We start from the raw sequence: 14,953 nt of genomic DNA, 5'->3' as shown, positions 1-14,953 counted from the left end.
ATTGAGACATTGCACGTTGTAGTACAAAAATCAGCACTCCTGTTGAAGACTGTCTACACTCAACTTGTTTCTGTAAACAAGTTACAGTTAAGGCCCCATTTCCAACTGATATTAAAGGGACAATTCACTCAGAAAGGAAAGCTCTGCCACCATTTACTCACTCTCCAGTTGTTCCAAACCTGTTTGAGTTTCTTTCATCTGTTGAGCACAAAAGAAAATATTCCGAAGATTGTTGGAATCCGGTAGCCACTGACTTCTATAATAAATATTTTTTCTCACTATGGATGTCAGGTCTTCAAAATATCTTCTTTTGTGTTCAGCAACAACAAAAACGAAACCCGTACAGGTTTGAAACATGAATTTTGAGTTTTATTGATCTCAAGCCTTCAGCCAAGATTGCATTGTTGTTTACCCCTGGTATGTTTGGTTTTTCTTTTGTGACCACATATTCTGGGATTGTGGTGCATGTGATCACAATATGCCCCATAATAATCATGAGCTTATGCGTCTGTTTAAGCATTTGGGCAATGAAATCAATCCAATCAAATGCATTTTTAATTCCATTTCTAAAAGTGGTCAAAGTAGACAAGCTCAGAACATTTTATATAATATTGTTGTCGACTTGCAATCAGATTGAAGAAAATTGACCCCAATTAGGTGTAAATAAAGCCTTATAAATTTAAGTAGTTAAACTCTTAGGAGATGGACGGTGGCTCAGTGGTTAGCACTGTCGCCTTACAGCAAAAAGGGTTGCTGGTTTGAGTTCCGACTGGGCCCGTTGGCATTTTTGTGTGGAGTTTGCATGTTCTTGGTTTTCTCCAGGTGCTCCTGTTTCACCCACAGTCCAAGGACATGTGGTAAAGGTGAGTTAAATGAACTAAATTGTCCGCAATGTGTGTGTGTGTGTGTGTGTGTGTGTGTGTGTGTGTGTGTGTATGAATGAGTGTCTATGGGTGTTTCTCAGTACTGGGTTGTGGCTGGAAGGGCGTCTGCTGGGAACAAAAACATATGCTGGAATAGTTGGTGTTTCATTCCGATGTGGCGACCTCTGAAATAGAGACTAAGCCGAAGCTAAATGAATGAATGAGTTAAACTGTTGTCAAGCTCTTCTGATTTGCAATGTAGTATTTTAGGTTGGCAGAATGTTTTTAAATAAAATGATAGAATGAATCTGATTAATTTTTAGATTGGTTTAAAATAAATCCAACTCTTTACAATGCCTTTACATTACTATATAAGACAATGAGAGAAAGAAGGTCATTGATGAATTAATCAAACTCACTATATTGAATCAGATTTTTCACTGCAACGTATAAGAGAAAGGGTTGGTAACAAGTTATTTTAAAAGAAGAGAGGATTTAGGATTTTACTTGAATCAATTTGACTGACTTTAATGAATCAGACCTTTCAGTAATATACATAATATATATCAAAACCGAGGATCATTTAGGACTCACTACAATGAATCAGAATGATTCCGAATAAATCATGTTCACTACAATGAATCAGAATAAATCATGCTCACTACAATAAATCATACCTTTCACTATTTTATATATGAATATAATATTCACTAGAATGAGTCAGAATTTCTAAGGCTAGATATGAATTTTTTAAAAGACCATTTTTTATTAATTGCATTACAAAATGAGCACCGTGAGTGATTGAACTTAAACTGCAGGTCTAGTTTGTGTGCTTCTTCTAGACTTAGTCAGAGTTAAAACAAAGCTGAATCTAAACCCTGGTTAAAAGGGCAGCACATGTTGTTGGATGCCAGGTCTATTAATCTATTGAGAAGCCAAGATCAAGCAGGAAAAGGTCAATCATATCTTGTTCTTATAAGCCACTTGGCTCCGTCTGGCACAAAGCTGTTGGGGACATAAATACCTGGCACTGGGAAACATTGAAGCTGGGGTTTGGATCATAATCTGACCATGATGAAGAGAGTCTGATGTGAGTGTTTGAGTGCGATAGAGAAGAGTTCACTCATTCAAGAGTCATCCAAGCAGATGGGCTCAGCTCACAGCAGGCATCACTCTTGTGGAGTAAAGCAGAAGGCATGGCTGAGATGGAAAATTGAAAAAGGGAGAGAGAAAAAAAAAGTAAGAATGGTCATCAATTTAGTCTCCAAATATAATTGTAAGGGACCTCCTTCCTACATTTTACAAAATGAGTTGCTGCTATTTTAACTTAAATGACAAGAATTAAGTTTGATAAAGAACACAAACATTTAAGCATAACTTATTGAGTACAATTCAGTTTTATTTATCTTTTGTCTAACAGTCACAAATGAATGAAAATCTTTTCATTTATTTCTGCATTTTGTGTTTATTCTATAAGAAGCTGAAATTAAGTTTGCCATTGGAAATGTTCTCACACAAACTGACAATATTTAATATGAAACCCAACAGAGATTGTACATCATCATTAGCCTCTCAGAACACACAAATTAATTAATAACCAAAAGCCACTATGATTCAGAGCCTGCTGTGTCTCAGACCGATTCCAGTGCGTTTTCATATCTAATCTTGGCTTGCCATCAGAATAATTATCTGGTTTTAAAATTGCTTTGTCCCATCATTTCGCTCTCTTTTTCTCTTTCTCCATCACAGACCATCTTAATTGACAGTCGGAGGGCGCTGTCTGATGGAGTGTGACCTTACACGAATCTTCTCCGAACCGTTTATTCACAACCATAATGATATTTTGTCATGTGGGTGCCAACAAAATATGTCTAATTTGAGTAGGGGAGAGCAACACATTCTCACTCCCTGCTCATCACATATTGACGCTTGGTCAGGACCCTTTTTGGCAAATTGTGATGCTTTGGGTACCCCTTTGGCATCATTTTTTTTAAATACGAGTTCTCTCCCAGCAAACAATTTTGTGTTTAATTGACTATTTGTTTAATAGACTATTGTGTTTAATAGACTATTTATGTAGACATCTAAATGTAGACAGCTTGGCCAAAACAAGACTAAACTTGGGCTGTCAGTGAAAATCTATTAGGCATCTAAGAATAGCCCAAAACTAGACTAGTCATCAAAGCTGACAGCCCAAATTTAGCCTTGTTTTAGCCTGGACGATCATGTTTAGACATCTATTAGACATCTTTGTTATTTTTTAAATGCTTGCTGGGCTGATGCTTTGGATTGTTCTTATAATGCATCCCAATAAATGGTTCACATGTATTTATAAAATGCTAATCATTTAATGAAAAGGAATCATTTCGGAAATATTTTGGAGCATCAACCTCACACCTAACCCTATAGCTACCCTCTTCGGAACAACATAAATAAGCAGCAGGCAAATACATGTGGAGTCATGTGTATATATTGGAGAAACAACTATATCAAAGAGAAACAAATAAGCCGTGCTGCATTCCAAGTCTTGTGAACCCAAACAATGTTTTTATTGAGTAATTTGTGAGGTTTCAATCACTGAAAACAATACGGCTCCCACTTGCTGATGATATCCTCCCATTAAAAAGAAGCTCCAGCACATTAGTGTGATGTGATTGATCATGTGAGACAGAAGGAGCCGATACTATTTGAATTTGAATCTATCACATTCAACATCTGAGCTGTGCAGCGGATGGAGACTGCATCTGAAGACTTTGAATATTTGTATCTTTTCAATAATCTGCAACCGTAGTTGAAGCTGCCTGTTATATCCTGTGTTCCATAATAAAATAGGCTTTGGTTAAGGCTAGGAGCTGGCTTATGAGCTTGCTAATGTGTTCCTAGCATAATGTAAGTAAAAAAAAAAAAGACTGTTTATTTTAGAAAAATGTATACCCCAATAACAGCAAAAAATATTACCCAATATTTTATTCAGTCACAACACTAACATTGCCGATGTCTTTTGCGTCAGCCAGGGCTTAATAGGGTATATGCTAAAGTATGCTAAAGAACTTTTAATTAGTCAGTAACGTGGGTGAAACGCTTTCGGTGAACTGTATGCCATTGCAAAATCTGCGCGTTTAAGGTCTGTTTTATTTAAAAATCAGTGGTCTCCACTGGCTGAGGGATATCCAATATATAAAGTGAGGCTCAGATTATACAAGAAGCACTCCATTAAATTACATTTTTCCCTGCCATGTCTTTAAAATATGAACATTTATTTGACCCCAGTATATTCAATGGAGCTTCTGCACTAGCCTGTCAATTCTGATGGGCGTGTGCGAGTAAAAGGCTTTTTGTCTCGTTTTCGCTTGAGCAACTAAATGAATGTCATCTATTTAACTGCTTACATTTGAATTACATTACAGCCCTGATACTGTAAAAGGAACCATATAAAATGGAAAAAATCTCATTAACCGTTCACCGGAAGTTTATCAGTATGGGAAGAAACACTAGCTCTGCATATACCCTATTTGTACCAGAATACGCCAGATCTGGATTCGGCACCTCTGAAATCTGATCCCGCATCTCATTTTACTGATCTTTTTCCGATATTACCCAATCCTCCCCCTTACACTTTCTTCCGCGACTCCCCAACCCTCTTCACTTTCGTCTGCGACACCCCATCACCCCCTATGCTATTCACTTTCATCTGTGACACCTCTCCATCCTCGGGTAACATGCCAGATCCGTTATCCCAATCTGTTCCAGGACCTTGCAATTTACAAATTAAGCACTCGAGTCAGCATATATGCGCCAAACATTTCTCAACTAAAGCAACTGAGGAACATGCGTGTCATAAAATGATGCACTAGGGGTACAACCAAAAGCGTCAAAGAGTAACAAGATCTGTCATCAGTATGTGGTAAGTCAGGAGTGAGAATGTGTTGAGGAGAGCAGTATTTTTGCATAGTGTCATAGCATCAAGCCATTCACACAGATAGAGCAGCAAAACTTCTAGAGCCTGAATTGTTCAAAAAGTATACACTAGGGTTGTTTTCTTTCAAATCTCAAGTGTGTGTTGAATGCTAATTGTTCAAACGAGACTGAGATTGAGAGGGGCTCTAGATAAGCAGGCAGTTGATTTACAAGACTTAAGGCATGAAAATCAATGATCAAGATCTCACAGCAGGGCAACTGTCATGAAGTACAAATGGTAGATGAAGTAGGCCCACATTACACAGACTGAGGTTAATATATCTGTCAAATCAAAATTAATTGAAACTTATCTTGGTCTGCACTGGGATGACACAATCTAACATAGAGAATGACTGTTGACAGCTTTTGTTGATTATTTTAGAAGCATGTCTAATTAACCCATGACATTTCACTGTGATTATCTCATTGATGGATTAATGCAGACACTGCTCAACTTTACATATGTACATATTGTGTACATGTAATATATGTCTATCAGGGACGAGCCATTAACACACATAACTTTACCGATTCTTGGCAAATAACAAATTAGTGTTAAAGCACCAGAATCCTTTGAAACAGGTCTAACTGTGATTTGCTAACTCAAGGTGAGAGGTTTGTTGGGTTCTACTTAACCATATCCAAGTGGGACTTGAAATAGCATATCAAGCATACAAGGATGCTAACAAGGATGCTTTTTGGATCAGAGGAGTGAGGTTATCCTTCATAACCCACCAAAACTCAAACCCCAGTCACAGCTCCAATTTCTTGCACTGTTCTTGGGAGCTTTTTAACTAACGTGGATGAAACAATGTAGCTGCAATAGAGTTTGGGAAATGCTTGTCCTATTTATTTCCCCCATGATGTATCATACTATAGTAGTTCATCCATGAGCTATGTCCTTGGCAAATGCACCCCTGAGCAGGGTTCAAACTAGCATTTTCAATACACACTGACAAGGATGCTAAAGACTGCAACCTCAAGCATTAGTCTCTGCTGTGCCTCTGTTACTCTCTCACCTGTATGTGTCACGGCACCAATGCAACATCTCTTGCTGTACTTATCTATTACCAATCAGCGATTGAAACGACTGTGTCCAGTGGAAGGCGGGGTCACTAATAAGGATTCTTAAGACTGCAAACTCTAGCATCAGACATCTTGAGGCCATTACAGTAGAGTTTACCTACACAGCCCTTATTAGCTTGCCACCTTTACACTCACCTGCCCAAACCTCTCTCCCATTGGGGTCACAGCACCTGTCTAGCGTTTCATGCAAACGGGTGTTTTGAGTGGGAGGTAGGTGCACCATAAATGAGCATATGGTAGTTACTGGTGCACCTCTTGATGTCTACAGTGAAAAGTTTTCTTAGTTAGAATCATCCCTCTAAACCTCACTGCACCAGTGCAACACCTCCGGTTCAATTTGCCCTAATTCAAGCATTGAATTCAAATTGGCATCTCCAATGAGATCTACTAACATGAATACTAAAGAACACAATTTTTCAGTCACCTGTCCCCCTTTAGATGTATGTGAAGCATGGTTTAGTCCAGGGGTGCCCAGACGTTTTCATATAAAGGGCCAAAAGGGTCAAATATCATTGAGGCTAAAGGTACCTATACCAAGCTATATTACATTAAAGTTGCCATGGGCAATTTCCTAAATTATTTAATTAGATTGAAAAGTAAATAGAAAGCATTACTTTAAATCTTAATAACTAATGCAGTATAACATTTAAAAATGATAACTTATTGCAATGATAACATAATCACATTTACAACAGTGGATTTCACTGATGAATACACTATTCATGCAGGATTTGCCTTTGCCTTGATTTGTCCTCTCTGTCGGGTGACAGTATGAACATTTAATCTTTATCTGATTCGTTTTTACCATTTGGATGAAAACATTTAATTTCAGTTAGGTTTTAACAATAAAACAAACAAACAAACAAACAAAAGTTAGATTTAAAATGACAATCTCTAAACCATGCCAATAATTATTTCTCTCCTCTCAAATGGGAAGGTGGGCCAAATCAAAGGTTACTGTGGGCCAACTTTGTCCTGTGGTCCTAGTTTGGGCATCCCTGTTTAGTCACACAGCTCTTGCAAGATGACCTCAGTCATACTCATTTCCTTAATTCTCACACCTATCCGGGTTGCACCAATGCAACCCCTCCAGTTTTACTTGTGAGGCGCTTATAGGGACACTAAAAACTGCAGCCTCAAGTCAGTTGCAAGTGTGCCACTTGAGACCAGGGAAGTGATGTTTTAATTACACTGGTTTCATTACCAGTGATACCAATGTAACCAATCTGGACCTACTCAGCCCTTCTGAGTGGGATTCAAATCAACATTTCCAATGGGAAGTGGATAGACTGGGAATCCGACCGTGTGAGTTAAATACAGGAGACTCTAGCATTAGTTACTTGCACACATCTTTGATGCCAGGGGATTTAGGATTTACACGCATAGTTCTTCCTATCTGGCTTTCACTGTGCAGTAGAGACTATCTATCCTGTTGTTATCCTCCTAGAGATTTTCTTTTATCCTTCCTCCTTTTATCCTTCTGGAGCCTCTCTGTGGTACTCAGGACACACATTCACATTCACACTCCCAACCCCTGCCCACTTGCCATAACAATTTATCAATAGTTTGGGTCTTGCATTTTCAGAGTTTTATCTGTTATGCTAAGTGTTAATATGGATATTAATGCTATATACTGCCATAATGTTAATTTTATCCACTTTTTTGATTACACTGGATGACCAAAGTCAAGAAACATTGACTATTTTTTTTTCTTTGCTGTGTCTACATCATGCTGTGCAGTGACTTTACACATTTTCCTTTGCAAAAAACATCTGTTGTCCATTTTTATGTTGTGATGTTTGAAGCTTAACTCATGAAGTCACTTTTTCAAAGCAGGTTTCTGTTACATTGTGAAAAATGTCTGTTAGTATTGTGAAAGACTCTACCCATCCCTTCCAAAGTCTCTTCCAGCTGCTGCCATCAGAAATAAGGTTTCAAAGTATCAGAGCCTGCTCAGCTACACTACCCAACAGCTTCTTCCCACAGGCTGTTAGAGCCCTAATCTCCAGTCAATTTACTCCCCTCTGAAATCTCATGAATTCCTGAGTATGTCCCGTACAGGTGAGGTGGCTTAACAAACCACCTGTAGAAAAGACACCATCTCATCTCTTTGACTCTTGCACCAGGTTGCACATTTGCATTATAGACACTTTCTTAATCGCTCCATGTCTCTTGGAAACATTGTGCATTTCAAATTGTGCTTCATGCAGGTGAGAGGGCTTGACAAACCACCTGCAGAAACTCTCTTCTCTTCTCTTATGCACCTGCCACTTTATCTAAACTCCATCTGACAAGGGATCAGTAAGGAAAACAATGTTTACTATCAATATATTCATCTTTAATACCTCTCTTGCACAATATCCTGCACAACATTGTTGAGTCTCATGTAAAAATACTTGTATAGCCTGTCTTATGTGTATAGTTAAGCATCGTGTAGTATATGTTTGTTATGCATAGTTTTTTTTAATAGCTCATGTCCAGTGTTGTGTTTGTATTTATGATTAATTTATATAGAACCATTGACCTGCAAGACACGAAATTTCATTTCTCTCTATTTCCACACATGTAGAAGAATGACAATAAAGCTCGACTTGACTTGATGAAGACAACATGACTGCGTTATCAGTTAGTCAACAAGAGAAGAAGCAAAATCTGTGTTAGGAAGTGTTTCAACCTTGCATGTAAAATGAGAGCATTTCATCTGCGAAATAAGATGAATACTTCAAGGTCCATTAGCTGCCAAGAACATATGAATGCTAGACTGTCTTAACCAGAAATCAGATCAAATCAAACTGGTGTGAGATTATTTAGAAAAAGACCAAACCAAACCCATTTGAAGTTTGTTTCAAGAGTTTGAAACAGCTTGCAAAAAAAATAAAAAATAAAAATTGTCTGTGGTGATTAAAATATAGTGTAGGTAGTTGCAGGTATTGGTATTACTCCAAGGCCCCACTTTCTTTGACTTGGAAATTTGGATATTGTACATGTATATTGGTTTATATATTTGCATTCAGGTTAACACTATAGGATATCTGCATCCAAATGTATGTATTATGTATATATATATATATATATATATATATATATATATATATATATATATATATATATATATATATATATATATATATATATATATATATATAAATATATATATATATATATATATATATATATATATATATATATATATATATATATATTTATATATTATTGCTCAAAACAAATAGACAAACTAAACTAAAAACTACCAAATTCAAGTTTTGCCTTGAAGAGAAACATGTTTAAATGCATTTTATTTTCATATCCTGTAAAGACTGCTCAAATAAATTGTCGGGTTTTGCTCCCTTGCTCCCTAATCCTCTGTTTTTCACATGCCCCTTGCACATACATGCAAGAAACACAGACATTAATACGCAATCATCCCCCTCAACACAGATCATTGCCTCACCTCCCTCAGGAGCTTTTATTGTCGCAGTTAATGTCTCTCCATTTATCTCCCTTCTTGCGCCCTCAATGTTTTCCTGTAGCTCCTCATGGCCATAAATCTTCAAAAAGTCATTCAGCCACACAAAGGAAATGCCACAGACCATCGTCTGATCTGCCGCCTCTCAAGACTTCTCATGAATCAAACCATTTAAGGGTGAAAAACACCTTCTGTCAGAGCTCGACAGCTCAAATAGCGAGGCTTTGACCAGCTCAAATAGCGAGGCTTTGACATGTGAGATGCATGTGAGATGCCTCAGTCTGGCTTATCAGATTCTCTTTCTATTTCTGGGCCGCCATTTAAGAGTCAACAATAGACACTTTACTAACCTTCACTAATAAGGCAGCACTTATACCATGCAAACATTATTACTGGACTCAATGGTCACAAAGACGATGCAAACGTTTCTGAACTCCTATGAAAAGACTGGCAGGCTTTGATTGGCTTAGAAAAAATCACTATAATAAAGAGAGAGGAAAGGCAGTAATTACCTTGATCACTCCTCATTGTTCCTGTTATGGAGGAATGTAGCAGCTCTGAAATTCTCTGTCTGTAATTAAAATCGGCTGCCATCGCTTGTGACAGAATCTTCTCGTAGGTGAGAATGGTACTAAAAGATGATTTTAAATGAGCGTGTGACCAAGAAGAGAAAATCCATCCAAAATAGCATATTTCTAATTTTATAAAATAGTGCTTGTACTTGAAACAGTCTCACTTGAAAGGGTGTACATACATACACATTTCTAAATATCTTAACAGAAAATGGCTTGTAGTTGTAAAAAATAAAAAATAAAATACTGTAATTATATAGTTGTTAAATATGAGGATTCCCACAGTTGAAGATGTTGTCAGATTTTGCTTTTGTGGTTTTTCGTTTTATGAGGACATAATAATATTTATATTTATATGCATCTATGAATTTAGATGGCTTTTTCTAACTCTTACAGTGAAAAATAAAAGTTTTGTTTGGAATAAAAAGCAATGTTTGGAAAATTTGTGAAAACCTGGGCTACATACCTGTACATGGAGGGAAGCAGATACACACATCCACACCCACACAAACTTAGCCATCTGAAGTGAAACATTGCATATTCATATATATATATATATATATATATATATATATATATATATATATATATATATATACAGATATTATATATATATATATATATATATATATATATATATATATATATATATATATATATATTATACAGATAATAACATTAGTTATATATCCTTGTAACAAACAAGTGTGTACCTAAAACAGTTTTTTTGTTCACTTTTTGCTCACATTTGTGATTTGTCTCTAAAGTATAGAGTACATCAAGATTAAAATCTCAAAACATGCAATTTACATGCAATAAATATACTCACTCAAAGTTTAAAATATAAAGTGATCTTAATTGTATTTTAATAGGATTTATTATAGCTTTTTACATTTTTCTACATTTATTAATCTACATTTATTTCCACATTTATAGCAATGTGGTGAGAAATCTCAAAAACTCATGAATTAATGGAAAAAATTAAAGAGACCACTGAAAATTTCTTCAGGTCAAAATAAAAAGTAATAGAGCTTTTTCATTGAGAAAAAGCTTAAATTTTAAAGGTGCTATGTTTATATTAATTTTTAGGCAGCACATTAATGAATTATGAACGTTATTCTGACCAATTGTCAAAAAGCTTTTATTCGAAGGTTGAAAATGAAATACTATCATGCATTTTATTTGTACTCATACCCAATAAATAATAAATCCAGACAAACTAAGATTTATTTATGAGGTCTCTAATTCCATTTTTTATAACTCTGAGTATATTCTAAAATAATTAAACAACCAGATGGAACAGCTAAATGTTTTCATTTTGATCAATACAATTAGTTAACAATTTAAAAATGCTTCTACGCTGCATAATATTATAAAAATGTGCATTTGAAGTGTAGTAGTTTTCCACCTTGGCATATTTTATCCATCATAATTCTAACCCTGAAATTCATTCATTCATTCACTCATTCATTCATTCATTTTCCTTTGGCTTAATCGATTGTTTATCAGGGGTTGCCACAGCAAAATATACCACCAACTATTCCAGCATGTTTTATGCAGCAGATGTCCTTCTAGCTATACTGAAAACCCTGAAAGTAATGAATTAAAAATGCTATAACATAAAGATGTGCATTGGATATAGTAGTTTTTCCCCTAAGGCTTATTTTAGCCATCATATCTAATATTTCTTACCCTGAAATGTCCACTTTCAGCACTCTTAAATGACATCAAGCTACACTAAAATATACAGTTCCCTTGAAAAGTGCAGAACACAAACGTTTTCAGAAAAGGTCAGAGAACGTGAATCCTTTAAATGCCACTTCCGCTAAAGAGACTAATTCTTAAATCATTCCACCTGTAATGAAACGACCTTTCTGCATGAACTTAATCCCAATAAAGCGTCTCATATTAGCCTCAGTAGACTCCAATGTGCAAAAATCAAACAGTCCGAGCTTGAAGGTGGAGCGTAATGAGATGCAACCTTCCGAGTCCTTCTGCTCTCGGGCGAACGTCAATGTGACAATGGCATTTTAAACTTTATAATCAAATTATTATGGTCGTCCTCTGTCGAAGAGACGGACAGAGGATATATGTGCTTTGACGGCTGTTGCGAAGGGACATTCTTGGACAGGATTGACTGTGTTATCTGTGTGCATGGTATAAAACGTTCTGGTCTGACTGGGGTTTTTTTTTCTTGTCTTTTCTGTGCTGTTTCCATTACCCTGGGATGTCCTGCCCAGGTTGACATTTACAAGCAGAACGCAGGGTACAAGAGGCATGGGGATTGATTACCGGACTGACAACTGCTAGTGGCACAAGCTGTGTTTGTTTACCTTTGTACTTTGGGAGATTAAAGAGTCATCATACTGTGCTTTTTAGATTTCTGTTAATACCCACACAATGACAGGCTACATGATCCATGCAGAGAGAGAAGACTGGGAGGCACGTGGACACAGTCTGAACAGAATGTTAATCTAGCACAGCTTAAAAACCAGCTGAAGTAAAACATGAAATGTCAATTTTGAATTAAAAATAGGTACATGTTCATGTTTAATTAAATGGCAGGCAAAGAAACTGCAATTACTGTATCAATTCATCAATTGAGCGAGCAATCAATCAATCAAGTAATCAATAAGTCCTACTTTAATAAAAACAACAACAAATAAGGTATTTTGAGATTTATAAAAATATATAAATCAAATCTAAATATTCTAATACTGCTCTTAATTTGGATTAAATTTACAGTAAAAAAATAATGTTGTTTGTTTATGTTAAATAATATTATTCTATTTAGCATTGATTAAATGTGTAAATAAACTGAAATAAACATGAAATATACATGGCATTTCAAGTTAATCAATATTCTTCATACAGTGCTCAGCATAAATAAGTACACCTAATTTTGAAAATGAATATAGCAAATATGGGTATATATATTGGTGTATTTGAACAAAACTGATGTATTACAAAGAAATATTTATCATCAGAACATCTTTAAAAATGGAAAGATAATACAAATAAAATTAAATAAATAATATTGCAATAAATAAATAAATAAACTACAACATTTCAACAAAATAGTATATATTATTTGTTTCTCTTGATTTTTGCTATTTTGGAAAATTTTATTTAATATTTTTCCCTAACATATTATTATGTGAAGGGTGCTGACAACAGAGTTGAGGTTTGAAATGCAGGTTTATTATGAGAATGGTCAGGCAAGCAATAGTCAAAACAGGGGCAAACAGATGCATGCAGGGATCGTGGTCATCAAACAGGCAAATGGTTGGTACAGGCAGCAAGAAATCAAAACAAAAGCAAAGGATCAAAACACAGCTAGGCTAGACAAAGGAAACACATCGTAATGTTACAAAAGATAAACAAGACACAGCAACTAGTGTGTGTGTCTGTGCTGCTTTAAAATTATATGTAATCGGTTATGAACAGCTTTAGCTTGTGAGTAAACAATCAGCTGAAAACCGAAACAGCTGTGAGTGTGTGGTGCATGACAGGATTTGTAGGCCATATGGTGACTAATTTTTAATCCTGGGTGAAAGTGAATGATTCCCAGCAATCTACAAGCTTGGATTGCTGGGGATTGTGACATACATTTGGGCTATTCCTTTTTTAACTATTATTGTAAGTTATTTTGTTAGATAAGCTCCAGATTTGACTAAACTAATTGTATATGCACAAATATAATATTGTAAAGCATCCTATAGAAAATATGAATTTAAATGAGAGATTTGTGAGGGGTATACTCATATATGCTGAGCACTGTATTTATGCGAATAAAAAGCACTCTTTTCAAGTTGTAATGTGTCAGCTTGTCGCAAGAAAATTACATTTTAATCTTCAATTCAGTGTTGATTTGTGGAACTTACAGTTCATGCGATTTCTGAATGAAAACATGACACCATGTTCATTAGTCCATCTATGATGATAATAAATGTAATAATATTAAAAGCTACACAAACATCACATCATTTATAATCCCGTACTTAAAGTTTTATTCAAAATTATGTTTACCGTGAATCAAATTGGCATTTAAAAGGCATACTCAGTTCTCTCCAAAAGGACACACAACCCCGCTTTAACTACCAGACCATTAAGAGATGAAGCGATAGCATCGACCTGAGAGGAGACTTCCCTAATTGAACATTTTCATTAGTTAACAAAGGGTGAGGTGAACTGGAACGCCTCTGATTGGGTTTTTATTTATGTACATGTTCACAAGTGCCTCCCGTCTTTATTGTGTACACACACGCGCACACACACACACACACACACACACACAGCGGATGCTGTCATGGCAACCTTCACCTGTTGTTGCGAGAGGGGTGAATTTCAAACAGTGTGCTTTCACAGAAGCGGAGCCTCCTCTGATCCCATACTCCACTGCATCTCACAGCCAAGAAAGAGAGCGAGGAGAATGATATGATGACAGCCAACACCGTGAAAAGTCGATATTTAGTGCAGCTCTTTGAACTGACCCAAAAATGTAATTAACAGCATGTTATATGCCTTCACGCCTTTTCAAATACCAATTCCTGAAGAACACAGTGATATAATCAGGTATTAAAGAAGAGGCTGTATGTGAAAATTGTGATGTTTTAATTCTACTTTTTAAGGCCAGTGTGGGAACAGCTTATAATAGGGTTTCTATGGGAGTTTTTGGAACATCATGTATATACCAGACATTAGAAATCAGGGGATGTTTATAAGTTTTGTCCCAATCACGGAATATCAGAGATTATTGTTTGTCTATTAAAAATGTAGTTACCATTTATTCCATGCCTATTTTTTCCACGTTATTTCATGCCTATTGTTATAGTAAGCCTTTTTTTTTTAGCTTGATTTTATTTCTTTGATGCTCATCAACCAGCAATCACTCAGGTCAAATACTGCTACCAGACAGCGTCTGTTGTGGCTAATGTGTCTGGATATACATTTCAGGAAATACATTTGGCTTCAAAATGACCACTTTAAAGACTGAGTCAAAAAAGTGG

The 14,953-nt window shown here is 35.9% G+C and overlaps 1 protein-coding gene and 1 long non-coding RNA gene across 7 annotated transcripts in view; one reads left to right on the top strand and one right to left on the bottom strand.

The window, feature by feature from the left end:
- Nucleotides 1-9,655, bottom strand: part of LOC110439363 (uncharacterized) — a 49,126-nt gene extending 39,471 nt beyond the window's left edge. The window contains exons 1-2 of one of the 2 annotated variants that reach the window (XR_015483129.1): nt 9,358-9,629; nt 1,888-2,063 (exon numbers count right to left, since the gene is read on the bottom strand). This is a non-coding gene — a long non-coding RNA (uncharacterized LOC110439363). Of the gene's footprint in view, nt 1-1,887; nt 2,064-9,357 lie in introns of both variants that reach the window. The other variant, XR_015483130.1, reaches the window with a different exon arrangement.
- drd4-rs (dopamine receptor D4 related sequence) overlaps nt 1-14,953 on the top strand; it is a 116,577-nt gene that overhangs the window by 84,156 nt on the left and 17,468 nt on the right. The gene's annotated exons all lie outside the window — the stretch shown is intronic.

Source organism: Danio rerio, chromosome 4 (genome assembly GCF_052040795.2).
Source record: "Danio rerio strain M-AB ecotype USA chromosome 4, GRCz13ab, whole genome shotgun sequence".
Lineage (NCBI taxonomy): Eukaryota > Metazoa > Chordata > Actinopteri > Cypriniformes > Danionidae > Danio > Danio rerio.
Note: the sequence above shows the minus strand (reverse complement) of the source record. Positions and strands in the feature narration are given on the sequence as shown.